Source organism: Ammospiza caudacuta, chromosome Z (genome assembly GCF_027887145.1).
Source record: "Ammospiza caudacuta isolate bAmmCau1 chromosome Z, bAmmCau1.pri, whole genome shotgun sequence".
Classification (NCBI taxonomy): domain Eukaryota; kingdom Metazoa; phylum Chordata; class Aves; order Passeriformes; family Passerellidae; genus Ammospiza; species Ammospiza caudacuta.
In genome coordinates this window covers 33852951-33866471 of record NC_080632.1, presented here as the reverse complement: position 1 = coordinate 33866471, position 13521 = coordinate 33852951, and positions in this window count along the sequence as shown.

The window sequence follows — 13521 nt, the reverse complement described above, 5'->3', positions numbered from 1 at the left end:
TGGGTGAATAAAAACACTGCCCAAAATAACACAGCAGTGCAGCAGCAAGAATCTGGAAGTTGACTGAAACCCTCTCTTCAGAGGCAGGGACACCTCATACAAAACTTCCATTGAGCCAAAATATTACTGAGCTTGAAAAGGTTAAAAAAGGTCGAAAGAGGACAAGAGAAGAACCCAAACACCACCAGTCATGCACAGCTCTGGGAGATGAACCAAACAGGATCTTATGTAGAGAAAGAGTGGTGAGTACATGAAGACAGTCTCCTAAGAGGCTGAGTGGGATCAAGGCACAACTGCTATGCCTTCGTACTGCATACCATCCAATTTTTATGTAGACATTTGGACTACAGACCACAGATTTTCTATTATTCTCCAACAGGTTTTTTCCTAGCAGTATTATTTATTTCTGCTCAAAAATTACTAAAGTGCAGACTTTATATCAGAAAAGATAGCAGGCAAAGAGTTTGAAGTCTACCAGTAAGATTAGGGATTGCCAGAAAAAAAAAATCAGGGCTATTTAGAAAAAAAACCATAAATACCCCCTAACCCCCCACATATTAATCTTAACTACCTATTATTAAGACTGACCTCATCCTCCTTTCTTCTTTTTCTCCCCAAATCAGCAGCTTCTCAGCTGCTGATTAAATACTAATATTAGCTAAAATTTAGCTACTTTTAAATACTAATGAATATTAATAGTAAATACTAATATTCTTCCTCTGTCTAAAGTTTTCTCTGATGGATTTGCACTACTACAAACAAATAAAACTTTTTATAGAAGGAGAAGCTGAATAGAATGAAAGAAGAACCAGTGGACAAACCCAGAGAGTAGTCAAACAGACTGGCCCTTTAAAGTTGTAGCATTACAGTTGTTTAAAATTTAAACTTGGTTCCAAACATTGTAATGGAGAGGTTCACTCTCAAAACAAACCAATTCTCACTTTACATCACAGGTAACAGGGACACAGGATTTCACCCTAACTGCTCCATCAGACCTGAGTCTTAAGGTAACCAAATTTTTTCCCAATAGTTATGTGTGGTTGACCTTTTCTGGATGCCAGGTGCTTATCAAGCTGACCTATCACTTCTCCTTCTCAGCTGGGCAGGGGAGGGAAAATGAGATGGAAAATGACTTGTAGGTTGAAATAAGGCAGTTTGCTAAAACAGAAGTGAAAACTGTGTGATTACAAGCAAAGGGGGAAAAAATTATTCCTTACTTTCCATCAGTGAATGATGTCTGGCCACCTCCTGGGGAGCAGAGCATCAGCACATATAGAGGTTTCTCCAGAAAGCAAAGATTGTAAATAAAAGGCATCCCCCTTTCTCCTCCTTCCCTTAGTTTAATATCTGAGAGACATCACATGGTATGGAGTTCCCTTTGGTCAGTTTGGGTCAGCTGGCTGAGTTGTGTCCCCTGCCAGGAGCACCCCAGCCTGCTGATGGGGCACAGTGTAGAGATGTGGCTGATGCTGTGCCTGTGCTGCTCAGCAGTAGCCAAAACACTGCCGTGTTATCAACACCTTTCCAGACACCATTGCAAAGCACTGTGAGGGCTGCTGTGGGAAAATTAACTCCGGCTCAGCCAGAACTAGTACACTCGAAAAATATTTTCATCTAAATAACTCTAGGGTTGGCAAAATCCACACTCCAAAGCCAAGACTCTCCAGGTTGCTCAATCTGCGGCTCACCCCACCATGGCTCAGTGGTGTTAACCAAGCTGTACACAGGAAGGCAGCAGTTACCTAAGGACACCATCCCCAGTCAAAATTTTTATCTCATCTCTTATGAAGCTATACACAATTTCTAGCAGCTCCTTATGACTTGCCTACTAGATTCTGTCTTTTCCATTTGCTTTCTATATCTTTTACTAAAATCACACTGAGATTCTGTTATTTCTTGTTCAAAAAGCTACAAAATTAAGCTTGGTCTGAAACTGCAAGCATTATTTATATCTTCTGCTTTCTGTTCAAACAGCCAACAGTTCAACATAACAATTTCTCCAATTAAGCACAACATACACTGCTGCATGTAGCTGGAGAAAGTGGGTTTCACAGGTATTTCAGAAAGAAAAAATAGAAACAGAACACAAAACAAGAAGTTTTGTAATCCAACACTAAGAGAAGCCTGTTTAAACTTAGTTCCCAATCTACAGTTTTGTTCAGTCTTCCTGACAACTTTCTGTCAGAAGCCTGGTTGGTTATTTGGTGAGGCACATCATTCATGACGCCAAGCCTTGAGCCCCATGGGCGTCGGAGCTGAAGGCAGAGTCTGTAGCAAAGGAGTGTGAGCACTAGCACAGAGTCCTGCCAGCTCACTGTGCTCACAGACTTCTCTGGTGCTGCTTAGAGCAGAGAAGCAGCTCCAAACTGGGAGCTTTGACTCCTGAGACCTTTTGCATCAAGCTGTGGGGGCACAGGCAGCTGCCACAGAAAAGCAAACCTTTCCTGACTGAGGCTGCTTCCCCCTAGTTTAGAATTTTGTATCAGATAGTTCCAAGTATCTGGTTTTCTTTCAGCCACTGCTGTGGGCTTCGTTTCCACCCACACTCTGTTCCAGAGCAGCAGGAATTCTACTGGATGTGTGTTTGGCATCTGTGCGGAGCTTTATAGAGAAGGCTAGAAAGGCTTAAAGCTGTCAGCTTCATCTGCACTGGAGCCCTCACCGACACCTCGCTGGGATGAGCGGCAGTGGAACAGAGCTGGCGGCAGAAGGCGCGAGCTGGGTGCGGGATGCGGGAGGGAGCAGGCCTACAGACACGGCTGCTAGGCCTCAGCACAACCGCCCCTGACACCACGGCGTCCTCAGAGTGCCCTGGGCACTGCGGGCTGGCCTTTGGCTCCTCTCAGAAAAACCACCCAGGCACCAGGGAAGGGAAGGGGAAGGGGAGGAGGGATGGGAGGGTGCCTGTCGCAGCAGGGCTCTGGGTCCCCAAGCTGTCTGCAAGCTGGAAGGTGGGGGATGTGTCTGCCATTGGTGTCGGCCAGTTTTCATGTTGAAGGGCTTTGTTGGACTTAGCTGTATTTCATTCCTTTCTGATATAGTTGGATCTAGCACTGAGCTTACTGTTTTGTGGTTTTTAAGGCATACAGTCTGGGAATTTTGCTCACACCCAGGTCTTGCCTGCAGTTGTAGCAAAGCAGCATTCAGGGCAGATGCAGTGCAGTGACAGGGGCTTCTCAGGTGTCCAGCAATTAGCAGCAGCATTACAAAAGGCAGGTTTGATGTTCCTTAATACATAATTCACTGATTTAGAACAATTACTATTTGTACAACTATATGTCTCCTTTGAGGACATGGTACTTCAAGCAAGCGGCTTAACTACTGTAGCCACAGAGATCTGCATGGTGACTTGTGCTTCAGTTGGAAATATACCTCTGTGCTGAGGGTGGCTGAGGTGGGAACTCCTTCAGGTTAAAGATTTCATGGCTTCAGTAATTTATTTCAGGTTTAGCCCTTTCTGTTCTCAGGCCAGAATGAATTCCATTGCTCTTTAAGGACACACTTACTAATGTAGCAGTATGTGATACTCCATGTTCCGGAGTCTGAGGCTCATTTACAGGCTTGCAAACAGTGGAGAATACAGTCTTTATGACCTTCTAAATGTACTGAAGTTCAGTAAAATAAAAACATAATTTTAAAATATCTTTTCAATGTTATTTCAGGTACAGAAAATCTTTTATTATTTTTTCTTTTTTTTAATTTTTTTTTTTTTTTTGTGATGGGGAGAAACATTTATTGCATAGAAGCTAGATACTCAGGTTTGTAATTACACTGTATGCATTAAAAATTAAAATGTTATAGGGTTTTTTCCCCTCAATTTTTCTTTTCTCCATGTATGCATTCAAAGTTTCCTTAGAGATTGTTACTTTACTTTGTCTTCCCTCATCGAGTTTTTCTCTACTGGTTTATTCTAAAGAAAACAAACCTTTTAATGAGACTTGAACTTTTGAACTTCTAGAGTTTTGAGCACTTTTAATAATGAGGAACAAGCTTTTGATTTGTGCAACAGGGATAGGTGAAACCATTAGAAAATAGAAATATGAACAAATATTTGAACAAGCATAAGGTGATTTTTTCCCCCATAGGCGTTTGTGTTTATATCCTGAATATAAAATATTTTTTAAATTCTAAGCTTAGTATTTCTAGGTTGATGGAAAACAACTGTCTCAAACTTTGCAAATATGCAGGAGTAAGTAATTATATAATAGTTGCTTCAAAATTTAAAATTGAAATGTTTTTGTAGTTTTTATTCATAGTAAGTTTTTAGAACATTTTCCTGACATAATGACATGGCAGGTTTTAAAGAAGACAGGATCTCTGAGTTTGCTGATCATGGAATTTCATACAAATGTGACTGTTCTCTGAATGACATTACTCATTGCTACTGCAAGTAAACATTTGCCTTGGTTAATAGCATTTGATGACCTGTGCATACAGTTTGAGATAAGTGTCAAAATTAGGTTTTTTGTTGGATCAACAGAAAGATGTACACAGCAGTACAGTTCCCACTATGCTAATCGCTTGGAAAATTTACATCATATCTCTGTTCCCACATTAGGGTTGGCTCTCCAAGGAAAGGAATCAAGATCTAAATTTATTTTTCTGTATATGTCCTACCTTTATCAGCTTTATTCATAGCACCTTTTAACAGGCTGGATAACTTTCACAGACTCATAGAACTGTAAATGGAAACTGGTGGAAAAGACCTCTAATGGAAGCGAGTCTAACCATTTAACCCAGCACTTCCATGCTCACCACTAAAACAGATGTCCAAATGTCATATCCGCACACTTGTTTAACACTTTCAGGCAATATTTCCCAACATATAACACTCTGGTTCATATATTTCTTCATCTAAGAGCAAGTCAGTACAATGTAGGTAATCCTCTGGGCAATTTATTCTTGGAGCAAATATTTATGTGATATGCTTAAGCTTTCTTCCAATCACTAATTGTCTTTTTTTTCCAGCTTACTTATTACTTTCTTCAATAAGCTTGCACTATTTACAGTTTGGTTATTCTGTAGATGAGTAATATAATTGTGCAGACTATAAGGCTGTCAATATTTTCTTCTGTGGGGTTTTTCAAGTCAAAATTCTGCTCCATCTCTCTTGATGCATGACATGGTTTAACACCAGCCAGAAGCCAAGCCCCTCACTCCCCCACCAGTAGGACTGGGAGAGAATTGGGAGGGTAAAAGTCAGAAAATTCACAGGTTGAGATGAAAACAGTTAACAGGGAGAGTGAAAGCTGTGCACACAAGCAAAGCAAAACAAGAAATTAATTCACTTCTTCCCATGGGCAGGCAGGTGTTCAGCCATCTCCAGGAGAGCAGGGCCCCATCACACATAATGGTGACTTGGGAAAATAAATGCCATCACTCCAAATGTCCTTCCATTTCTCCTTCTTTCCCCGCTTTATGCACTGAGCATGATGTCAAGTGGTCTAGAATATCCCTTTGGTCATTTTGGGCCACCTGTCCCTGATATGTCTCCTCCCAGCCTCCCATGCACTTCCAGTCTCCTCCCCTGCATGGCAGCATAAAAAGCAGAAAAGGCTGTGTGTAAGCCCTACTCAGCAATAACAAAAACATCTCTATATAATCAATGTGTGTTCAGCACAAATCTAAAACATAGCCCCATACCAGCCATTGCGAAGATAATTGACCCTATCCCAGACAAAACCACCACACTGCTGCTGAAGAGAAATACTGCCACCCAAAATATCCGTCAGCCAGTCGTATTTCTTAGACTAGATATAAGCATCAAGCTCTTTTCCTTTTAACTCCTCTGGCTGATCCACCATTAGTGAGTCATGCCCACTCTCAGACATTCAGGCATATGAACTCACAACAATCTTGATAAGACTGCCAAAAACAAAGGAGTAGGTAAATGATTGGTGTCAGTACAGTTTTTGTTGAGAGCTAATTACAGTATAAAATTTTATTATACCGTCACGGATGAAAATTCTATTGTCAGCTAAAATGAAAAAATTATGCTTTTATAGGGGTGGATTTGAAATTTTTAAAAATCTGATATGATGTAAAAATCCTTATAACTCAAGCACCTCACTGTCTCACATACCTATATTGCTGAAAACTAGCTCAAAAGCTGTGCCCACATGCAGTTGGGAAAAGTTGTAAATCACCCCTTTTTGTTAAGCTAAGTGAGAGTTAGTTTGGCCTCATGGAGAATGGTCAGAAGTAATTTTCAGTGAATATCATGTCACAAAATCATAAAACAGCTACAGGTAGTCTCCTCCTTCTTCTGCTTGCATATTGTTACTCAAGGGCAGAGGCATACACAATAATTTACTGCTCTCTTCTTCTTGTCAGGTTTTCATTGTTGTTATGATTCCTTGAAGATGAACATCTTTAAATCAGGAGGGTACCAAACAAAAAGACCATGAAGCAGGGCTCTGTAGCAACTGCTAGGAAGAGAAGTGGTATTTTGAGTAGAGGTAGGAAGCAGAAGGAAATGTTTATATGCTTCATAGGCTTGTATTCATGATGTGCTTTACATGGAAGTAGCTGGTTGATTAAGAAAGGTAATGAGTATAGGATTGGAGAAGATGAAGTTTTAGAAAAAAACATGAGCAAAAATGTGTTAATGTAGGTTCAATGAGGAAGTAACCAGTTTTTCTATTTTTAAATGTTTGGGGTTTTTTTGATGGCTCACAGCAGCTTTCTGGGTATTGTTGATATGGAGAAGGGACTTCAAGGCAGAGTACTTGATACCAATAATATTTTTGTTTTACTCCTAAATTACAGATACATTTTCCTATTTCTACGTTCTATATATATTTTCATACCTACTATGAATGAGAGTAGTGGTAGAAGACCATAAAAAATCCTCCTGTCATTCACTCAAGAAGTACTGAAAAATGAGAAATCTGTTATTTTTTCTGAGCCTTCATAGAGCATGGTCATTTTAACCTGTGAAAAATGGATACACAATTTTTTTTGCAATGCTTTCTGTCCACTTTTCTTAGGAACAAAGAGTTATGTAGGACACAGACATTCAGACAGAAACAGATCTCAATTCTTATACATTTTCCAAAACTGGGAGATTAAAATAAACTTAATTTTGCTTTAACGCCATGTGTAGCTTTCTCTTTAGGGTGGTGGTTTATTTTCTATTTGTTTTGTTATTCTATTGTTTTGCTATTTTACAGTTTGATAAAGTTTTACTTCAACTGACTTTTTTATTTTCTTTCTCACTTTGTGCACTTTGTGCATGTCATTGCTTAGTAACTCACAGTAGCTGTACTCCTTAAAAGGAACAGATTCAGAGAAACTTTCTTACTGGCCCAAACTAGTTTGACACGTTCACTGACCCCAAATACTGGTGCAGTGAAAAAATATCCCAGATTCAACCACCTTCCAAGTGCACATTTTTGAACGTATTCTTACCCTTCAACAGAAATACCTGGGTTAAAGGATATGAATTAAAGTAGCACTTAGAATGTGAATAATGAATTATATAAAAATCAGAAGGCAGTCTAGTTCTCAAAGGCAAAGCTTGTCCTTGCAGTAGGAATACTTTGAAAACAACCAACTGCAGCTTAAGCTTCTTTCTACCAGATGTCTGAGACTTATCATGGCCAGATTTTGCTGGTCTAATTCATGGTAGGTTAATCTCATCTGGCAATGTGAAGTTATCCACTATTCTAATGCTGCAAACCAACAAGAAATTATGAGAGCAAAATAAAACTGCTGGCGTACCTTATCTCTCCTGAGAGAAGTAAAAAAGACATTATGGATGACCAAATGAGGAAGCGTTTTCACATAATCATTCTTGTGAGAGGATAAGTCCAGGACCTCTCCTAAATGTTTGGTCACATAGGTTAGAAATCCTAAATGTTTGCTCACATAGGATAATTTTCCCAAGTAAATCCACATGTGCATGCTGATGTTAATATTTACTCATGTTTTGTTTTGTAAAGATTTATGGTGTTGGGGAATAAAGCAGTTCATTGCACAATAATTATGTCTGCAATCCTGAGGTATGAGGAAAGAGTTCCATCATTTTATTATTAAAACCACTAATTAAGATTAATGTTGCATAAATGGTTCTGTATCTGCAGAGTTTAAACCCACCATCTCCTGTTAGAGTGATGCCTTAGCAGTAGTCTTCTATGAGATTCAAGTATTTTATAATGCTTGTAAAAATATATTAGTAACGGCAGGTTCAGAGGAGCTTAGAAACATATTGGATTAAATATTGTCTGGGGAATAATACGTGTTTTTTCTGCTGGCAAATATAATGAAGTTTTGCATTTTTGTATTTTCTTTTCAGTAGTTTAAACTTCACCAAAAATAACTGCATTGCTTCCCACAAAAGTCTATTTGGCTGGACTGGTTTTACTCCCTGAAGTCCACTGACTGTACATAGAAAGCAGGAGAGCAATTCCACAGGATCGCATCACAAACATGACAGAGCTGGAACAGGAAGCTTGAGTATAATCACTGTTGTTCAGTTTATCATAAAGCACTCAGTAAACATTCAAGCAAATATATTTGAAAATTTATCAGGGTGTTTGCTTATGCTCATTGTTGGCAGTGTTTAATTAGTTAAACTACATCTCATTGTAGCGCAACAGCACCATGGTTCCACCATTCTGGGGTTTCTCTTGGAGTTCCTAATTTATTAAAATTTTACATTAAATGAAACAATAACTTTTTTGAATTTTTGGCTGCAGGTTATCTGGGCCTGTTTTAATTTCTACTCAATATTTTTTACAATTATCCTTAGTGACAAATGTATTAGAAAGTATTCAATCATACTCACTTGATAGCACCTTGCTATATTCCCTTCAGACATATACCAGACATAGGCATATGGAATGCCTGCTTCCTAATTTCTTCATATTTATGTTTTACCATTTGGGTAAAACCAAGAAGGACCTATGGCATTGCTAATATTATTCTAATGTACTTAAAATATCTGTCTTTTTGGTGCTACCTCATCCTTTGGTATTTAAACTTCCCTTTAACTGTTGTACTCCCTGACTTTGAATTCTGATTATTTATGACTGGATTTTTTTTCTGTGTTGTACTGCCTTTCACTTCCCTTTGCTACTGAGTAAAAATGAACATACAGCAGTATCTGTCTTATTACTGAATCTTCATTATTGATCTGGTAACTGTCTTAAAAGTTGTGATTTTTCTTTGCAGAACACTGTGCTTTTTTATTCCATACATCACTTAAAATTTTCCCAAACTGTTGTAAAGTGGCTTCTTCAAGGTATCAGGCACATAAATTACTTCCAGGAACTCTCCTTTCTTGCCAGTAATAAATACCAGGTATTGGGATTTTTCAGTCTGAAGAGGAGGCTCAGGAGAGACCTTATGGCTCTCTCACAGAAGGCTGTGGTGTAGTGGGGTCAGTCTCCCACGTAATAAGCAACAGGACAAGAGGAAATGATCTCAAGTTGTGCCATGGGAGATTAAGGCTGAGTATTAGGAAAACTTCTTCACTTCAGGGGTTGTCAGGCACTGGAACAGTCTGCCCCATAAAGTGGCTGAGTCACCATCCCTGGAGAAATTTAAAAGCTGAGTAGATCTGGCTAGTTAGGGAGACATGGGTTAGTGGTCAACATGGCAGCTGCACTCACTGGTTGGACTTGGTGATCTAAAGGGTTTTACCAACCTAAATGATCCTGATTCTAAATTGTATGAACTTTCTGAAGAGATACATACATAAATACACACACACACAAGCATGCATACATACATACAACGGGTACATGGATAGGTGGTTGATATTGTCTACTGTGCAAGTATGAGTAAGCGACCCCAGCTTCTTGCAAGGAGAGGGACAATTCCGATTCAGGGAAATAAAGGACACCCTTGGACTGATGAGAGGATGCTACCAGTGAGAGGATGACCCCAGCACCTGCAGCAGCTCTTCCAAGCCCTGCTATCACCTTGTGTCACAGGGCAGTACCTGCAGCCAGACGGACGCCGCGGACGTTTCAGTGGAGACAGCAGCGCATGGATGGTGGCAGCTCCCCAGAGGCGGGAGTCGCTTTGCAGAGCAGCGGGGTGTGTGTGCCTGCGGGGGACACGAGCTGGTGTGAATTGCTGGTGATGCTGCGCGACGCCCGGCAGGGAAGCGCGGAGGCAGCGCGGGCCTGCGGTGCTCCCGCCGGGCCCAGACGGGGCCGGGGCCGCTGGTGCAGTGCGAGGGGCGAGGGGCGGGCTGCCGTGCGGGCACAGCGCGGGCTGGGAGGGCGGCCGGGGCGCAGAGCCCGGCTCCGGTGCCCGGCGCGCCCGGGATCCCCTCGCAGAGCCGCCGGTGCCTCCGGCCGGCCGCGCTCCCCGCGGGCGGCCCCGCACGGGCGGCTCTGGCTTTTCTCCTCTGCCTGGCACCGGCCCCAGCCAGGAAGCTTCTGGCCCACTTTCTCTTGGCTCCCGTTCCTCTGGGGACAGGGCAAGGAGGCAGAGTCAGGAGAGCCCCTGGCTCTCACGAGGTACTTTTGGTCTCTCGACCACAGCATGCATAATTTCCTCATTATCATTGTAGTTTGTGAAACCGAATCCTTTTCAGCCAGTGGCAAAACCATAGCTATACTTTGATGTAAAATATCGAGAAAGTAGGCTCTTTAAAATAAACTTGTTTAATTTAACACAAAAAAAAAAAAAAAATCAAACAAAACACAACTTTTAGTTTTCATTGACAACTACGAAATTACAATAGTTTTACAATAACTTCTTGAAAATTCTTTACATAGGTAAGCACTATCTGTAAGACTGTGGCACTCTCAGACATCACAAAATGCCTGGATATGCTTGCTATGCCAATAGAAATGTGCATGTACAAACAGAAAAATGTACTTAAAAGCATTTGTACTTGTCTATGATGAAAGAAGTAAAATTGTGCGGCCTGCCATTGGCTTAGTGTTGCATTCCTTATGTCATTTATATATGCCATTTTCCAAATGTCACTGCTCCTGAATTTACTGCTAGGTAGTATATGCACAGATATATTCTCAACTTGTGTTTTATTTAATGACATTCTTGAACTCTTGGCAAAATACCTCAGACTTTACAATTTTTATTTTCAAAGGAACTTTTATTAAGTGGTATGACATATGCCACGCTGCTGTTTTCCCAGTGTATTTTTGGTCCAAGTGTAGTAGTTTTCTGCCATAAGAAAGTCCCCTCCTTTACCAGTAACTTTGGTCTGTGGGTTCTTCACATTCCAGTGTCTTGCCTGTTCTCACCATAGATCTTAGTACATGGTCGATGACCATCTGTCATTACCTATTACTTCTCTTGCCACTTGGGAAAGGCACCTTCTTACAGAACAGTAGCCACATATTTCATACCACATATCAAACCCTGCCTGACATTACAGGCTTGATGTAGTTACAGGCTCCACATCAACAGCCAGTGGTCATATTTGTAGATCTGGGCACTCAGAGGCTCAAACAACATGGCTGAAATCTGTTGTCTGGAATGTGTGTGTCATAAGCCTTCCCAGCTCCTTTGGAAGGTTTTGTTTGTTAGGGTTGGTTTTTGTGGTTGGGTGTGGTGGTTTTGGTTTTTTGTTGTTGTTTGGTTGTTTTTTTTATGTATAGAAATGATAGGGAGAAGGAAGAAAACAGGTATCTCTGTTGTAGAGAAAGTTTGTTCCACAAAAGTAGCAGCACATCTACTCTTGCTTTGAACACAGGAACATCTGACACCATGACTTTCTGCTATGACTTTTCTTTAGGGCCCTGGATTCACAGGTGACACAGCAGGCCAAGGTGATCGTTGTGCACTGAATAGCAATTTCCATGTACCCATAAGCATTTTAAATAATGCTGCTCAGCCTAAATGAGGGAAATACACACTTTCTTTTAATGCTTCACCCTCTATCACTTACAGACCTCCAATTACCAAGTTAATGTTTGGAAATATCAGATAATCAGCTGTAAAAGAAGCCTCTTCTGAGAAGCAGATTTCTTTTCCATGTATATATGTGAGTGGAACCAAAGTTTTACTCAAAATACCTCCAGGCAGACAAGGGAAACTATTATCTCCTAAAATGTGTTGGTCACAGAATTATTAAAAGCAAAGACTAAGCCAGTATGAATAGATTGCAGAAAATGAATCTGCAGCAGATAAATTTGTCTGCCCTTTCATTAATTTATTGTGGTTAGGACCTGTCTTTTTGCCTGCTGTGCAACAGAAGGCTAAATAAAGGTCATACTTGTGGCTCCAAGACAGCAAATCAAACATTGAATGACCAAGAGTTCAGGAAAGGTGTGAAGCTGTTTTTGTAGCCTAGGGTAAGACAACAATTGTCCCTATTTCCATTAGAAAAAACTGAACAGTTGTAAATTAAGAACTCTTCAGTTAGAATTAAAATGACTGCTAGGGTACTGAAGCCATAATATTTTCTACTGAGAAGACAAATGAAATAATTAAATTATGTGTATTTTGCAGATCAAATGGCAAAGTCATTTTCATCTGCATGACTGGGGACATAAGGTTTGCCTTCCATGCCTTGCAGCATTTCACTATCCCCCTCTGCTGCAATTCGGAGGCATCGGTTTAAACATCCCAAAATGTATGTATTGTGAGTGTGAGTGTGTATTTCTCAACTCTAGAACATCAGAGTAAGGGAGAATAAGCTTTTAACCCACTTTGCTTTGACCTGCAAAATGTTTAAAGAAGAGAGATGCTAGTAAAGTATCTCAAATGCAGGTTGGTTTTTTCTATTAATCTTGAACAAGTGAACAGTCAACTAAATAACTCACAAATTATTTCTCAGTTTACATAAACTTTTCTCTGCTTAGGAAATTTGATGTGCTCATTTACATTGTACACTATCATCTAGATTAAGCCCTGTATTTACCTTCTAGCTATGTAATGCTTTGCCCTTCTGGTTTTTAATTGAGGACTATGTTTTGCTATCTAGAGTGGAGTTGCTTTTATTTCGTATTAGCAGAAATAAAATCAGCATGTATAAGTGTGAATATGGATCAAAAGAGAATTATTTAATCCATAACTACAGAAATCTTTCACTTGTAGCACCAGTTCTATAACTTCTTACAAGAGATTCCAACAATTTCTAGACCATTAAATAATACTGAAAATCAGTTAAGTTGTTTTTACATGTATTAGTCATATTATTTGAACTCTTCCAACATCTCCTAAAGAATCCGAATATTATGATTATGTATATAAGATAAGGACAGCTGATTTCTTTTTAGTACCACCACCACAGCTCATTGCAATTCAAGAGGAATAGCTCCATCAGCTAAATTATAGTGATGTAATTGATTTGTACATTAGAAGATTATTATGCAAGGGAAGTATCAAATTTGACTACATTTATATCTAGCTTTTTGCCTCTCAATTACACTCAGGTTGCTTAACTTCAGCAAAGTGAGATGAAACAGTGAAGTTCTAAATAAAATTTTTATTCAAAGTTTTTGAATAAAAAACTTTGATAATAATAGTAAATCAGTTAATTTCTTGAGCTAAAATAAATCAGGTCTTATCAGCAACTGTGAGTGTTCTTCTAAA